Source organism: Hordeum vulgare, chromosome 1H (assembly GCF_904849725.1).
Source record: "Hordeum vulgare subsp. vulgare chromosome 1H, MorexV3_pseudomolecules_assembly, whole genome shotgun sequence".
Taxonomy (NCBI): Eukaryota; Viridiplantae; Streptophyta; class Magnoliopsida; order Poales; family Poaceae; genus Hordeum; species Hordeum vulgare.
This window is the reverse complement of record NC_058518.1, coordinates 258,081,294-258,096,929: the sequence shown is the minus strand read 5'-3', so window position 1 is coordinate 258,096,929 and position 15,636 is coordinate 258,081,294.

Below are 15,636 nucleotides of genomic sequence, written 5' to 3'. Positions count from 1 at the left end.
AAAACTATGTTCGCACTATGGTGTCCACTCGAACTTTTTATCTTTCTTGAGGAGTTCAGTTAGAGGCTTTGCAACCTTGGAGAAATTCTCGACAAAGCGGCGACAATAGCTCGCTAGACCAAGAAAACTCCTAACTTCCTTAACCGATTCAGGTTGAGTCCAATCAAGGACGGCTTCAACTCTCTCCGGATTGACAGCAATACCCTTACCAGAGATTACGTGGCCTAGATAGGTCACTTCTGGTAACCAAAATTCACATTTTGAAAACTTGGCATAAAGGTGATGCTCTCGAAGTTTCATCAATACCAACCTTAGATGCTCGACATGTTCTTGTTCGTTCTTCGAGTAGATGAGAATATCATCGAGGTATACCACGATGAATTTATCCAAATACTCCATGAAGATTGAATTCATCAAGCGAGAGAAGGTGGCTGGGGCATTGGTTAAACCGAAGGACATGATGGTGTACTCGTATTGGCCATAACGAGTGACAAAAGCCGTTTTTGGAATGTCCTCGTTCTTAATCTTGATTTGATGGTAACCCAACCTCAAATCCATTTTGGAGAAGACTGAGGATCCAGCAAGCTGATCATACAGATCGTTGATCCTGGGGAGCGGATACTTGTTCTTTATGGTGACCAGGTTAACTGGTCGATAATCTACAACCATCCGATCTGTTCCATCTTTCTTCTTGACGAAGAGGACGGGACAAGCCCAAGGAGAAGAGCTAGGACGAATGAAACCTTTATTCAAGTCCTCATCTAGTTGCTTCTTAGGCTCGGCTAGCTCCAGGGGTGCCATCTTATAAGGTCTTCTGGCTATTGGAACAGTTCCCAGAACAAGGTCTATCACAAACTCTACATCCCTGTGAGGTGGAATTCCTGGCAGTTCTTCTGGAAAAACATCCGGGAAGTCACGGACTACCGGAATGTCTTCATGTTCTAGAAGAGGATTGACATTGAGGGAATAGAGTTGGCATTTGGCAACTCGAGTAGAGACATTAACTATCTCACCCGAGGGATGGGTAAGCTGAACATTTCTAGAATGAGTATCAATCTTGGCATAATGGGCTGACATCCAGTCCATACCCAAGATAATATTGATATCCGAAGATTTCAGGACTATCAAAGATGCTAGAAAAACTAGCCTGTCTACTAGGATTTCATTGTCATAGGTTATCCTGGAGGTTTGCCACTTACTACCAGGGGTTTGGACAACCAATGGGATTGGCATATCAAAAAGGATATGTTATGCAGTTGTGCATAACTTTCTGAAATGAAAGAATGAGATGACCCAGTGTCAAAAAGAACAGACGCTGGGTGATGATTGACAAGGAGCGTACCCACTATGACGTCGGGATCCTCTGCAGCTTCTTCTGCTGAAACATAGTTCATGCGGCCACGTGCAGGAGTTGGCTTCACATAGTAAGCTTTGCTCGACTTGCCTTGCCCAACGAACTTTCCAGGTTGCTTGGCACCTATATTCTAGGGATAATCTCGTGAGTAGTGCCCTGGTTCTCCACACTTGTAGCAGATCACCTGATTGGCACGTGGTGCAGCATTGCTAGCTGAACCACCATAGGTTTCTGCTGGAGGGTTGGTCTGGTTCGCCTGAGGCGCCACATAGTGTGGTCTCGGGGTATATCTTGGCGGCAGAGAACTATTTGGGACCCACAGCCTGCATTTTGGGAACGCGGAAACAGATGAGGAGCCAAAGTCACGGGAGTGCTTCTTCGTGGCTTCATAATCGGTATGACCAGTCTCGGCACTGATCGCCTTGTTGACAAGAGCTTGAAAACTTGTACATTCGTGGAGGCGCAGGTCACGACGAAGTTCAGGGCTCAGACCCTTGCAGAATCTTGCTTGCTCCTTGGCATCACTTGACACCTCTTCAGTTGCATAGCGAGTGAGATTACCGAACTCACGGCTATAAGCACCCACGGTCAATTTTCCCTGGGTGAAGGCACAAAATTCCTCTCTCTTGCGGTCCATCAGACCCTCTAGAATATGGTGTAGACGGAAGGCTGCACTAAAGTCTTCCCATGTGGCTGCTGGTCCGGTAGGACGCATAGCTTCAAAGTTCTCCCACCACATATTGGCGGGTCCTTACAGAAAGTACTCCGGAAAGGTCACCTTGTCGGCCTCGGAAACATTTGCAGAGCGAATCTTGCACGATATACTGCACAACCAGTCATCAGCGTCGAGAGGATCGACGGAGTGATGGAACTTCGGAGGATTCAGCTTCACAAAGTCATTGAGGAACACTGCATCATTCCTTGGCCGACGAGCCGTATTTTTCTCAATACGCTCTAGCACACGGTTGGTCTCTCTTTTATTTCTTTCCGCCTCAAGCATAAGTTCTGCCAGAGAAGGCGGGTGAGGCAATTCCTCCTGTGATGCTTGACTACCTTCTCCCTGCTCATGGGCAGGGGCACGATTTAGCCTGGTGAACACCATCCTGGCAAACAAACTCAGAGCTTAGGCTAATATCAACATCAATACTAGCTATGGATTAAGAATGCACTAAACACTTGGAATGCGGAAATGAACATCCGAACAACATGGTAACAAGCAACTGCTATATATACACCATGGTTCATACACACCATTACATAGTTTAGTACAACCTCAACCCGAAGAGCAAACTACTGAAAAGATGATACTACTCATCAGAGGCTTTCCAAGATTCCTATACATTATTTATCTATGCCTCCGAAATTCATCTCACGACAAAAGCATACTCCATGAGACACACAGGACTGTGGAAGTACAACTACTACCATACTACTCTTCCACTCACGGTTCAGGCATCCGCATAAAACATCTCATAAAGGTTGCCTCCATGGCCAGGGAGCTCAACCTGCAGATCAGTAAATACTCGAGCCTGCGACCCCTGGGAACCATAAGGAAACGGGTGTGGCCTTGGTCCCCTGACTGGTGGTAGTAGAGGTCCCCGAAGAGGGTGACTCCTCCTATAGCAGGCCAGTCAACATGAGCTGGAAGATGGGTCCTAACAGGGTTCAACATGTCCATATCTCCATACCCTGTCTAGACTACAGGTGCCAGATGTGTCAAAGCCGTCCACAGGCGGGCACGTGTAGCATAGAGCTCCATACGAAGGGCACGAGCATGAGTGTCTCTATTCTCTAACATCTCAGCGGTGGACTGCAGCAGCGGATCCTCCATAGAGGAATCAAAGTAGACCCCACTAAGGTATCCTTCTTCTCCTCGTTGAGAGGCGGGAACATAGCAGAACTCTGAATTCTGCAGCAGTGCATGTCTGACCCTCATAATGGTCAACATTGAATAGGCAGCATCTCGTACTGCCATGTCAATAGTAACCCCCAATCCATAAGACCAATGGATCGGCTCCTCGGCTCCAGGGTAATCTGGGAATACCCTAACAGTGCGCAGATACTGACTCTGGTTAAAATCCCGATACTGCTCTCCACTGTATACTCTGGGTACCAGTGGTAACCGGCTACTGACATCATCCTGACTAGCATGGCCGTGTGACCTAGCACATCAATGCACCTGGTCAGACAGACCACCTGACGAGAAGGACGGCCAGACATCTGAAATAGAGAGTAATGCAAAGGCATTAGAGATCTGAAGACAAAATTGGGCAACATAACGGTTGTAAATGCTCAAAAACAATTTTGAGACAACCCACAAAACATAGGATAGCATAACCACTCAACTATGAAGTTCAATTCCATGGTCATCAAAACTTACTTTCTTTCCCTTGGAATAAAAGAAACTCGGAGCAACTCTCGACTCGTTTTCCTACCATCTACCAATTAGTAATACACAATCCTGAGAGAAAGATAAGTAACCTAGTTCTTAATCCCCGCAGAAAAGAAGAGGATGACCAGAATAGAATAACTTAACAAGAGAAGCGAGAATCTTACGTCCCCTTCCACAAACAATTCCCTTATATATAACTAAAGAAATTCTAGACTCAACTTCGACCAGTTTGGCTTGGTAATCCTACAGTCAGTCAGGCTCTAATACCAAAGCTGTGGGGACCCCGATCCTAAGCCATAGGAATCCAGCCTGTAACACATCACATCCCTCTGTGGTCTCACGCACGGTTAACCCCACGGCTGCTGTCGTACATTAGCCGGGACCGTTTGCGTCTTTTGACTCGCGTATGCAATTGTGTCGCTAGCATTCCGATGTCAAAGAACCTGGGTCGACATGTGTAGTCATAAACCCAAGTGGCAGTACCGTACAGGGACATGCATACATGACCCAGCAAAGCAGGTGTCGGTCATTAGCGAGTGTAGACGAGTCGTAGCAAGCTACAAGTACTCCATTACACCGCGTGACATTTCCCCAAAGGGACAGACACACCAGCTAAGAAGGACACATGCCGGTCAACCAATGTGTCTGGAGCAGTAGCCAACTACCATGGCTCGGTGGAAACACAAAGGGGCATTTCCCCGTAAGGAGTGCTACTAAGGCATACAACTAGGTATTCGAACCCCATACATATCAAGTACAACGCACGTACGCATGGTATACCCAATATGCATAGATACATCGATGGCATCACAACATAACCATAAACATACAAACTTTATTTAGAAGGCTCGGAAGAGCCTCACACATAATATTACACAGATAGGGGTCTCACGACCAATCATCACAAGTCATTCAACAAGTCTTACAAGCCAGCGGAAGATTAAAACTCTCTGAGTACAGGCAGATGGAAAGGTAAAAGTCACATGACCTGACTATCTACAAACCCAACCTAAGTCCAGATCGTAGCTGGGACACCAGCTACTCGTCGTCGTCAACGTCTAGATAGAACCCACCATTTGGGTGATTAACATCCTCTGCAACAATTTATTAAGCAAACGTGAGTACAAAAGTACTCAGCAAGCCTTTAGACCAAATCTATCTACTCATGCAAATGTATCAACAAGGAGTTGTGGGGTTTCAAGCAGAAAGCAAGCTTTGACTCTTGGCTAGACAAAACTACATTTTTAAATAGTTTTGACAACTTTGTTTTCTCGCACACGAGTCCACTAACTCCACAACAATACACCATCATGGAATCATTCCCGTCCTCCTACAGAAATGTCATCCATGACACTCACACTTATCATGATACTTTTATGAGTAGCCATTGAAGTTATCTATGAACAACATATGTCTCCAAGTAGTCCATATCCGCGGACGCGGCTATTGAATAGATCATAACCCTCCAGGGGTGTACTTCTTCACACACGCTCTCGACACTTATCGCTATGTGCACGTCATGCACCTCGGCAACCTTCAAGAGGAAGCCCAGCGAGGGAGTCAGCCACGACCGTTAACCACATTAGTACCTAGTCCAGGTTTATCGCCTATTTGAGGGTAACCCGCACGGAAGTCCGGCCGAGGTTGCCGCCACGACCCCAAACGATGTGCGCAGGGTTTCCAAGCCCACCATCCGGGTGCCACTTGGTACACCGTGCCACTGCCTACTGCATCATAGCCCACCTCTAAGGTCAGCATTATGCAGGGCCTCCAGCATGACTATAAACACCAGAAACTACTTGCGACTCCTGGATCGAGTACTAGGCAATTAATAAGTCAAGCGGGGTCATATTTCAGGGCCCAGGATGTGGTAGTATCTCATCTTGGATTACGTACACGGAACTCAGTTCCTAAGGACGGTTCCAATGAAACCACCCGCCATGTACTCCTACATAGCCTTTCACCGGTACCTTTACCAAATCAGGTTCAACACACAACCTTTATTAACTAAACACATTCTCACGATCCTGTTCATCACCCAGATGATAGACCAAACACAACTCTAAGCATAGCATGCATAGCAGAATAAGACACATCATGGCTCAAGCATCTAGCAGGTATGCTAGGTTGCAAGGTTTAGCTAATTACCGTGACAAGGACAGGTCATGCAAAGGAATGGGTTCAACAAACGTGGTAAAAGCATTTGAAGCATTTTGATCTAATGCAATAAATAGGAGCAGGAGCAAGAACATGGGATTTATCGGGATGATCAAAATTGTTGCTTGCCTTGTTGCTCAGCAGAGGGGTGATATCCGCCAGTCGGATATTCAGTCGTATCCGGAGGGGCGGGGCCTATCGAATAACAACATACAATTAATAACAACCTTATGCAACAATCGTGATGCATGAACATGGCACGAAATGAAAGGTGATATGATTCAATGTGGTTGTTGAAACCTTATTTTCCATTTGGTTTGAAATCCAAATTCAAATATCATTTGAAATGGCATATCTATCTTAAGCATTTAATTGATTTGACCTGATGCTGTTTCATAACTTTGTTTTTCATGCATGAAAGTAGCACCATTGTGTTCATTGATTTTTTTGATCAATTTGCATATATTATTTGTTTGATTTGGAGTTATATTCAAATTTCTATGAATTTCCAAAGTTTTGGAATTATTTTAAAACCAGAATTAGATTTATTGCATCAGCATGACATCAGCAGGTCAGATCGCCGTTGAAAGTCAAACCTGACCAATGGGACCCACTGGTCAGTGACTCTGGCCAGTTATAGATTAAGTTTAAACTTAATTAGCTATTTAACAGAGCTGGACCCACATGTAAGTGGCTATTTAACTTTTAATCAAACTTTTATTTTTATTTTAACTAAACCTAATTAGTGTGGAGCTGGCCCCACATGTCATTGACTCTAGGGAGCTCAGATCCACCGACGGCGAGGTGGAACTCGCCGGCGATGAGCTCCGGCGACCACAGAAACGGCGGGGAGCTTCGGGTTTTCGATTCCGGCGACCAAACGCACGGCGGAGGGCACCCGAAGAATGAGTCGTCGAACGCGGATCCATTTTTGCGCAAAGCAGGGGCTGAAGTGGCCGGAGATGACGGTGGCGACGAGCCCAGCGGCTATCGGAGTTCAGGCTATGACGAGGTCCTCGAATCCGGGTGCAAAATGTGCGGGGTTGGGATCCTAGAGCATCTACGCGGTGCACTCAGGCTGCTGGTGGCCTCAGAATGACCAGCCGATCACCGGAGAGCTACCGGGACGAGCTCCCGCAGCGGATCTCGTTGGGCTCCGGTGGAATTGGGGCCTAGAGCACGGGATCGAAGGGGAAAATGAGGGGAAAGCACCCTGGGCTCACGAGGAGTGCAGAGGCGACTAGAGTGGGCTCGGGGACGACCTGAGGAGGGAGAACGGCGGCGGCGAATGTCGGCGATCCGAGGAGGAAGATGACGGCGTCACGGCGTCTCAGGGGTTCTCGGCGTCGAGCAGCTAGCTGGAGAGCTTTAGGAGACTATGGCGATGCTATTGCGCAGCTCAGTTGAGAGGGAGAGGGGCTGGAGCGACAGCGAGCTCGAGCTCTAATGGCGGTCGAGAGAGGAGAGAGATGGGGGAGGAATGAGGTGAGGAGGAGCTCGGGGACCGCTGCGGGAGGCTTATCCCCTCCTTGCCAGCGCGAAGCGGCGGCCAGGTAGGCAAGCAGGTGCGTGGCCGCGCCGGAGGGAGCCGCGGCCACCTCCTGCTGCTCGCTGGCACGGGGAAGACGACAGGCAGGAGCTGGGCCGGGCCAGGTGAGCGACAAGTAAGGTATTTTCTATTTTTTCATTTCTATTTTCTATTAAAGCATTTCTGGCTTTGTTTCATTTTATTTTTGGCTCCAATCTATTCCTAAAATAGTTTGAACCATGCTGGGAAGTTATTTGGAATATTTCCAAACACATATAAAGTTTTCAACATTTTTGGAAACTTTGGATTATTTGAAATCAATTATATAGTTGATTTCAGTAACTTTTAAATTTAAAATAAAATGCCAAAAGCATTTTGAAAATATATTTCACCCCTGATATTTTGTTTTCAACATTTATCAGAAATGATGAACTTTTCTAATGGCCATTTTGGATTCTTTAATTTTCCACCAAATTTGAATTGCTTTTGAATATAGAGTTGCTAGGGTTTGCTTTTATTTTCTTTCTTTGCTTTTGATTTCATTTCATTTTCTTGGATGCAATGAAAAAGACATGATCACAAACTTGCTATACTCTATTAGGGATTCAGGGATGTGACATTAATGTAATCTTCCGGAGTTAAGGTATTGATAATATTAGTATCAAAATTTATGGGAGTACGTGAGTTATAATGTTTGATCCTTTGCCCATTTACCACCTCCGGATTTGTGCCTCTGGTATTGTTGATCTTGATGGCACCGGAACGATATAGTTCCTCAATAATGTAAGGTCCTTCCCATTTAGAGAGAAGTTTTCCTGCAAAAAATCTTAAATGAGAGTTGTATAGCACGACGTGATCACCTACATTAAATTTATGCTTTTGTATCCTTCTATCATTCCATCTCTTAACTTTTTCTTTAAACAACTTAGTATTCTCATAGGCGTGGGTTCTCCATTCATCAAGTGAGCTAATGTCAAATAACCTCTCCCCACCGGAAAGTTTAAAATCATAATTAAGCTCTTTAATTGCCCAATAGGCTTTATGTTCTAGCTCTAGAGGTAAGTGACATGCTTTACCATAAACCATTTTGTAAGGAGACATACCCATAGGTTTTTTGTAAGCGGTTCTATTAGCCCATAATGCATCGTCAAGTTTCTCAGACCAGTTATTTCTAGATCTATTAACTGTCTTTTGCAAGATCAAATTAATTTCTCTATTGCTCAATTCTACTCTCCCACTAGACCGAGGATGATAAGGAGATGCAACTCTATGACTAACATCGTACCTAGCAAGAAAATTACGGAAAGCACCATGAATAAAATGTGAACCACCATCAGTCATTAAATATCCAGGGACTCCAAATCTAGGGAAAATAACTTCTTTCGGCATTTTAATAGAAGTGTTATGATCATCACTTCTAGTTGGAATAGCTTCTACCCAGTTAGTACCATAATCAACATCAACTAGAATATGAGTATACCCGTTGGATTTTGGAAAAGGTCCCATATAATCAAAACCCCAAACATCAAATGGTTCAATAACTAGAGAGTAATTCATAGGCATTTCCTGACGTCTACTAATATTACCTATTCTTTGACATTCATCACAAGACGAGACAAACTTACGAGCATCCTTGAAGAGAGTAGGCCAATAAAAACCAGATTGTAATACCTTGTGTGTAGTTCTATCTCTAGCGTGGTGTCCTCCGTAGGCCTTGGAATGACACTTGTTGTAACACCCCAAAATTTTTGCCAAAAAATTCATTTATTAAATTTGGCCAGGGTTATTTTGAAATTTTTAATTCTGGGTTTTCTGCTGATTTTAGAGCCTTTCCTATTCTTAGTTTTATGAAAGACTTTTTCGGTGAGCTAGAGCTTTTTGAAAATTTATTTGTGACTTGAGTGTTGACTCAAATATTTTTTCCATTGACAATTGCACAGAAGGCTTTTTTTCTATAAATATTATCTTCCAAGTTCTATTTATTCGAAACTAGATTTAATTTTCCTAAGGACCCAGTTTGAAACTACAACCACCTATTAAATTCTTCCAAAAATTCCACAATAAACTTGGCAATTACCTACTATGCTCGTGGATCGATTTTATATAATAATATAGCCAAGTGTTTTGGACAGTTTAAGCAAATTAATTGATTTTGCTTTGTGGTCCAATTGAATTTTTGTACTGCAACCTCTTAATAAAAGTCTCCAAAAATTCTACAAAATATTGTAGTGGTCAAGGGGTTCATATAAATGAGTTTTATGCAAAAATATATATTGGTCTTTTGAAAAATTCGAGCACCCCTTCTTGTTTTATGTTCTGGACCAGATTGGCAGTTTGTACTACAACCCCATTATTTTCGTTCCCAATGACCTTGAATTTTTTTGTGCTTATGGTCCACCCTGTAAAACCCTTAAGTATCCAATTTCAGACCCATTTGAGTTGTTTTGACCCCTGTTGCATCATCATCTTGTTTTTGTCCAGAAATGGACTTTTGCTATAATTGCATTATGAAGTTGTTTGGTTGCTAAATCTAATCATACCACAATTGTTTGCATCCAAGGAGACTTTTATCTGGTAATTCTTGTGGGTAGTAAGTGCTCCTAGATAACCAAGGCAAAACTTCGACCGGAGCCCCCAAGCGGGGGGGGGGGGGGGGGGGCGACCGCTCGAGAATATAACCAAGGCAAAACGTTAGGATGCCAAGCACGTTGAACTAAACAACCAAACGACACATAAAAGAAAGTAGCAGCAGCAGGGGTGTCCGAAGCTCGGGGAGGCCGCATGGTCCCGGAGGTGCCCTCAGACGGGGTGAACCCAAAAGTTACCTGGCAGGAGCCAACAAAAAGTCGCCTGGCGGTTGCGCCGCTGAAGTGCCGAAGACGCCGCCGTCGCTTGATCTCTTGTCTACGCGGTCGCGACCCTCACGGGTCCGCCGCCTCCCGAGGCTCGAGGCCTTCGCTTGACCCGAGCATGTCCTCCTCCTCCTCACGGCGCCCCAGCAGGCAGGGTACGAGCATGGCCTGCTGGAGCCTCTGGTAAGTGGCAGCCGCGTTCCCCAGCTCGAAGGGCATGAATGCATTGGCGCCCGCGTACTCCCATCGATAGCCAGTCAATGTAGGCCAGAAGGAGACGTGTGGCGCTGCTATGTTGGTTGCTGATGCGTTGATGCAGATGTCGGGTTGGTTAACCGTGCCGACGACGGCGACTGCGATTGGTGGTGCAGGGCAGTCACCGCGTCGCATGGTTTGGGCCTCCCGAAGTTCTTGGATTGCTGTGATGATGGACTCGCGAGAGCTGGTCGGATGGGCTCTGGAGCGTGCCCTCGGGATGTGCTCGAACGCAACCTCTACCTAACTGATCAGACTAGGGGCCTCCCCGGTGGGAGCCCCCAGCTCTGACCCAAGAGAGGCGCCGAGCGCACATCCCTATGCGATGAGCGTGCATCCCATCTCTGACCGTGGCCCACCCACGCCGTCCACGCCATGCGGACAGCCCGCCTCTCGGCGCAGACTCGTCGTTTCCCCGATATGGGCGATCAGTTTTTGTGGGCCGAACTTTGGAAGAGATCTCGACACGCCCCCTACATGGCGCGCCAAATGTCAGATTTCGGGCTCCGCAAAACTCTAAGGATTCGAACATTGGGGCGCGTACGGACGTCTCTCCCTGCTTTGCCTCGCCTAGCCCACTACTCGATGGAAGGACTCACTCGATGGCGAGGGGAACAAAGAACACAACAGTTTACCCAGGTTATGGCCGCTGCAAAGCGTAAAACCCTACTCCTGCTCTTGGTGGTTTGCCTCTCGCAGAGGTGGTGGATGAATTAGTACAGTGCTCTCGAGCCTCCGAAGGCAAATGGCTAGGTGTATTGTTCTACTGTCCGAATGAACCCTCCCTCTCAGGTATCCTACCCTCTCTATTTATAGCGGAGGCTCGGGTCCTCTTCCCTCATAGCTTTGGTGGGAAGGGATCCCACAACGGCCAAATTTGAAGGGGAATAGGGGAACATGCTCCCCTTCCCAAAGGTGGTCTTCGCCTGCAAAGTAACTGTCTACGCCGCAGAGACGGGCCCGTGGATAACGTTTGCCCTACTCGTGGGAGGTTGCGGCTGTGTTGCACTAAAAGGGAAACCTTTGGAAGATGCCTATGGAGAACATGTACGCTCCCGCCTCCTTTGCACTGAAGGGGAAACCGTCTCGTCGTGCCATCTTCTACTCGCATTTCCTTTCCTAGCGTCACCCTTGACTCCCGAGGCCTGGCCTTGCCTCGGAATATCCGCCACTCTGGACGGGTCCTGAGGAGCCCCCGTGCGGGTTTTGACGCTTCTCCTCCCCGTGAGGCTTGGCCCCTCACGAGGGCCTTCCCTTGAACTGTGCCGGGTACGTTGGTTTGCTGTGGTGAGGCTGGCCCACCCTGGGCCACAGGCAGGCGGGTCTGGGTACCCCTCATACCAGAACACCGAGAGGGGTCTTGCCCCATTGTATAGGAAGGCGCGCTCTGCGCCCCCTTGGGTCAGAGCCGGGGGCTCCCACCGGGGACATTCCCGGCCTGACCAGTGAGGCGAGGGTGGCTCCCGAGCATAACCAAGGGCGCACCCCGGCGCGCGTCCGTCCAGCTCATGTGAGTCCATCATCAGAGCAATCCAAGAACTTCGAGAGGCCCAGGCCGTGCGAGGAGGGGACTGCCTTGCATCACCAATCGTAGTCGGCGGCGTCGGCACGGCCGATCGGCCCCGCATCTGCATCAACATGCTCAGAATCGACAGAACCGCGGCTCAAGGCCCCTTATGGCCCGCGCGAGCTGACCATTGGTGGGTGTGCCCGGGCGCCGGCGCCCTCATGCCCTTCGGGCTTGGGAACGCTGCTGCTACCTGCCGGTGGCTCCAGCAGGCCATGCTCATGCCTTGCCTGCTGAGGCGTGGTGAGGAAGAGGAGGAGGTGCTCGGGCCAAGCAAAGGTCCTGAGCCTCGGGAGACGACGGACCCATGAGGGTCGTTATCGTGGAAGCAGGAGATCGGGTGACGACGGAGCCCTCGACACTTCAGCGGCATGGCCACCACGTAACTTTTTGTTGGCCGCTCCTGGGAACTTTTTGGCTCATTCTGTCCCAGAGCGCCCACAGGGCCATGAGGCCTCTAGGAGTTCAGGTCACTCCCCAGCCACCACATTTATGCATCCTTCAGTTGTTTCTGTCGCATCCACTTCAAACCCTGATGTTCTACCTTGCTTGTATCTTTCGGCAGTCGCCCCCCCTCCCCCGCGCTTGGGGGCTCCGACCGAAGCTTATCCTTGCAGGCCTCCTGAGTCAGCAGACACCCAGCCTCACTACCGAAGAAGAAGAAGTCAGCAGGGTTTACCAATGACCCAAAAGGAATTAGGCGCCTAATGCCTCGGGGGTAGGGATACTCACGAGGCCAAAGCGTCCTCGCGACCTCCTAGATACACCCCCACCGTGACACTCTCACGTAATAAGGAGCCGAGGCTGTGTACGCCCGGGGCGGCCCGAGGACGCGAAGGGGTCCCTCCCACGCCGAGTGGATGACCTATGCTCCGCGCTGGGTGTAGACCAGAAAGGAATCAGGCGCCTATGCCTCGGGGGTAGGGACACTCGCGAGGCCAAAGCGTCCTCGCGACCTCCGAGATACACCCACACCGTGATACTCTCACGTAATAACGAGCCGAGGTTGTATATGCCCAGGGGCCCCGGAGGACGCGTAGGGGTCCCTCCCACTCCTAGTGGCCGCCCTACGCTCCGCGTTGGGGAGAAGACGAAGGCAATCAACACAGTCCACCAATGACTATGCCCACAACCGGCTAGGAAATCAACAGAGTCCACCAATGACTATGCCCTCAGCTGGCTAGGAAATCAACACAGCCCACCAATGACTATGCCCACAGTTGGCCAGGAAGTCAATCCAGTCCACCTGCGACTACGCCCACACCTTTAGGTGGATTGCGTCTCACGGAGGTGTGGGGATGAACTAGTAGAGTGCTCTTGAGCCTCCGGAGCCCAAGTATTTTAGGCATATTCCTCTGGGGTTTCAATGATCCGATCCCCTTGCCAAGTATCCTACCCTCTCTCTTTATAGTGGAGGCCAGGGTCCTCTTCCCTTATCGTAGGCGGGAAGGGATCGCACAATGGCTAGTTTCATGGGAGACAAGGGAACATGCTTCCCCTGTCAAAAGTGGTCTTCTCTTGCAAAGTAACTATCTGCGCCATCAGAGATGGGCCCGAGGATGACGTTTGCCCTACTGGCGGGCAGCAGCGGCTTTGTTGGGCCAGAAGGGGAACCTTTGGACCCCTGTATGCTCGTGTCTACTTTGCACCAAAGGGGAAACTGCCCCGCTCTGCCATCTGCTGCTCGCCTGTCCTTTGTTGGCGTCACCTTTGACTCGTGAGGATGGGCCTTGCCTCGGAATGTCCGCCGCTTTGGCGGGGTCCTGAGGAGGCCTCCTGTGGGTCTTGATGCCGTTACTCCTAGTGAGGCTTGGCCCCTCACGAGGGCCTTGTCGAGCCTGCCAATGCTTGGTCGATGGAGTGGGCCTCCCTCCGCCGTAGACAGTAGCCCCTGGGCCCAAGGCATGCCCGGGTTGGCTTCCTGGCGAAGGCCTGGAGGCAGTCCGAAGCGTCGCCGGCCCTAAATGTCCGCGAGTCGGGTGATACGTCTCCAACGTATCTATAATTTTTGATGGTTCCATGCTATTATCTTGTCAAACTTTGGATGTTTTGTATGCCTTTTATATCTTTTTTTGGGACTAACTTATTAACTCAGTGCCAAGTGCCAGTTCTTGTTTTTTCCGTGTTTTTGACCCTTTTCAGACGAGTATTTTAAACGGTGTCCAAATGGAATAAAACTTCCAAAAAGATTTTTTCCGGAACACAAGATACGCATGAGACTTCAGAACCAAGGCAGGGGCCACCAGGGGACCCCACAAGCCCCCTAGGCACAACCAGGGGGGCCTGCGCCTAGCAGGCTTGTGGGCCCCCTGTGCATCGTATGCCCTACCTCTCTCGCCTATAAATTCCTGAAAATTCCAAAACCGCGAGAGAGATCCACGAAAATACTTTTCCGCTGCCGCAAGCTTCTGTCTCCGCAAGATCCCATCTGGGACACGTTCTGCTGCCCTACCGAAGTGGGATTCGGATACGGAGGGCTTCTCCATCAACACCATGACCTCTCCGATGATGCATGAGTAGTTCACCATTAACCTTCGGGTCCATAGCTAGTAGCTAGATGGCTTCTTCTCTCTCTTGGATCTTCAATACAAAGGTCTCCATGATCTTCATGGAGATCTATCCGATGTAATCTTCTTTGCGGTGTGTTTGTCGAGATCCGATGAATTGTGGATTTATGATCAGATTATCTATGAATCTTATTTGAGTTTCTTCTGATCTCTTATATGCATGATTTCATATCCTTGTAATTCTCTTCGAGTTGTGGGTTTTGTTTCGCCAACTTGATCTATGATTCTTGCAATGGGAGAAGTGCTGTGTTTTGGGTTCATACCGTGCGGTTACCTCACCCAGTGACAGAAGGGGTAGCGAAGCACACATCGTGTTGTTTCCATCAAGGGTAAAAATATGGGGTTTACATCATTGGTTTCAGTTTATCCCTCTACATCATGTCATCTTGCTTAAGGCGTTACTCTATTTCGTCATGAACTCAGTACAATAGATGCATGCTGGATAGCGGTTGATGTGTGGAGTAACAGTAGTAGATGCAGAAAGTATCGGTCTACTTGTCTCGGACGTGATGCCTATATGTATGATCATTGCCTTAGATATCGTCATGACTTTGCACGGTTCTATCAATTGCTCGGCAGTAATTTGTTCACCCACCGTAATATTTGCTATTTCGAGAGAAGCCTCTAGTGAACACTATGGCCCACTGGTCTACTTCACATGATATTTCCAGCCTTACACTTTTACTTTGTTGCACTTTACGCCTTCAGATCTCACTTTGCAATCAATCTTGAAGGGATTGACAACCCCTTTATAGTGTTGGGTGCAAGCTCGTTTGTGTTTGCGCAGGTACTCTGGACTTGTGTAGATTCTCCTACTGGATTGATACCTTGGTTCTCAAACTGAGGGAAATACTTACTGCTCCTCTGCTGTATCACCCTTTCCTCTTCAAGGGAAAAACCAATGCAAGCTCAAGAGGCAGCAGAAGGATATCTGGCGCCGTTGCTGGGGAGCATCCAGTTAAGA